We start from the raw sequence: 1917 nt of genomic DNA on the forward strand, positions 1-1917 counted from the left end.
TTATAAGTCTACATTGTCTGTATAAACACAACCCTGGTCAGTAACAAGAGTCATTTTTATGTCTACATGTTCTGTATAAACACCATGCTGCTCAGTACCATGAGTATTTTTTATAAGTCTACATATTCTGTATATACACCACACTGGTCAGTACCAGGAGTAACTTTTTAAGTCTACATGTTCTGTATAAATACACCACGCTGGTCAGTACCAGGAGTAATATTTTTAAGCCTACATTTATTTATTTATTTATTTATTGCATTTGTTTACCAGGATAAGTCCACTGGGTCTAAAAGAGCCCATTTTCAGTGGACGCCCGGGGAGAAATGCTCCAACGAGATACAGAAAAAATATAAACATTAATTGGTACAGAAGCAGAAACAGTGTCACAGATAGTAAATATAGTAAGATATACAGAATATATACATAAAAGCAGGAATTCAATGAATTCAATCAGATTGATATAAACAGAGATCAGTGTTATTGTACCAGAATCAACAAGTGAAGATAAAAATAAATATGGAGAAAATATCATCAGTCACTAGTAGCAAAAGATATAGGAGTTTAGTAATCATATAAGGAGAGTGAAGAAGTTAGTTATAGAGCAGGAACATAGCCAGGAAGAGTTGAGATGATTTTTCAGCATTTGTTTGAAGGTGGTGGTGCTGCCTGTGTTTCTTATAGAAGGCGGAAGTGAGTTCCATAGTTTGGCGACGGTGAATGCATAGAGGAGTTGACCAGCAGGTAAGGTGGGCTTATCTACTTTTAGAAGTAGATGATTTTCAGATCTTAGATGCCTGCTGGAATGGTATATGGCAAGTAGAGTTGAGAGAGCAGGACAGTCTGTGGGTCTGTAGCTTATTTTGTGCACAGTAGTTAGTTGGGTGAATGGGAGATGATGGGGGAGTTCCAACCACCCTAATTGTTTCAGTGACTTACAGTGGTGGGATGAGAATGTGCCCTTGGTGGCAAATTTTGCTATTCTGTTATAACACATAGCAAGTTTAGATTTTGTAGAATTTCAGATATTAGTGAGGAGAGGGGCACCATAAAGGAGAGAGGGTAATAAAAAGGTAGTTGCAAGGGTTTGTCTAGTAGAGAGTCTAAGAAAGTGTTGGTGCCTGTAGAGCATACCAAGCTTTTGGTGTGTTTTTTTTGATGTTATTGTTTATGTGTAGGTCAAAGTTAAGGTTTTCATCTATAATAATGCCTAGTAATTTAGTGTGTGGGACAACTTCTATAGTGGTATTGTCTTGGGCTTGTATAGTGAAGTTTTTTATCAAATGGATCGGTTTTCCTAGGAGTAAAAATTACTAGTTTAGTTTTTTTTTGGATTTAGGGCAAGATGATTGTTAAGCATCCAAGATTCAGTAGATGTGAGGGCATTCTGGGTAATTTGCTGGAGTTCAGACCTGGAATTTACAGTGCATATGATTGTAGAGTCATCAGCATACTGGATTACTGAGCATTATGGGATAGTGGTGTGAAAGTTGTTAATCAAGATGCTAAATAAGAGAGGACCAAGTATGGAGCCTTGGGGTACCCCTGTGGATGTACTGAGGAAGGGAGAGTAAGACTGTTGCCATTTGATGAATTGCTGCCTATTGGAGAGATAGCTGTTGTACCATTGTAGGGTAGGGGGAGAAATGTGGAGGGTGGCTAGTTTAGAGAGTAGGATAGTGTGGGAAATGGTATCAAAAGCTTTGGAAAGGTCAAGGAAAAGTGAAGCAATTTTACCAGAATCCCGTGCCCGGTTAACTGTATCAAGGAAAGATCGGAGGGTGGTAGTGGTGCTGTGTCCTTGTCTGAAACCATGCTGAGTGGGTGATAAAATTTGATTTTCATGCAGGTGGTTGAAGAGTTGGGCATGGATGTGTTTTTCCAGTATTTTAGAGAGGGGTGAGAGAATTGCTATGG

The sequence above is a fragment of the Protopterus annectens genome, chromosome 16.part0 (assembly GCF_019279795.1).
Source record: "Protopterus annectens isolate FY-2018-M chromosome 16.part0, PAN1.0, whole genome shotgun sequence".
In the NCBI taxonomy this organism is placed as follows: Eukaryota; Metazoa; Chordata; order Ceratodontiformes; family Protopteridae; genus Protopterus; species Protopterus annectens.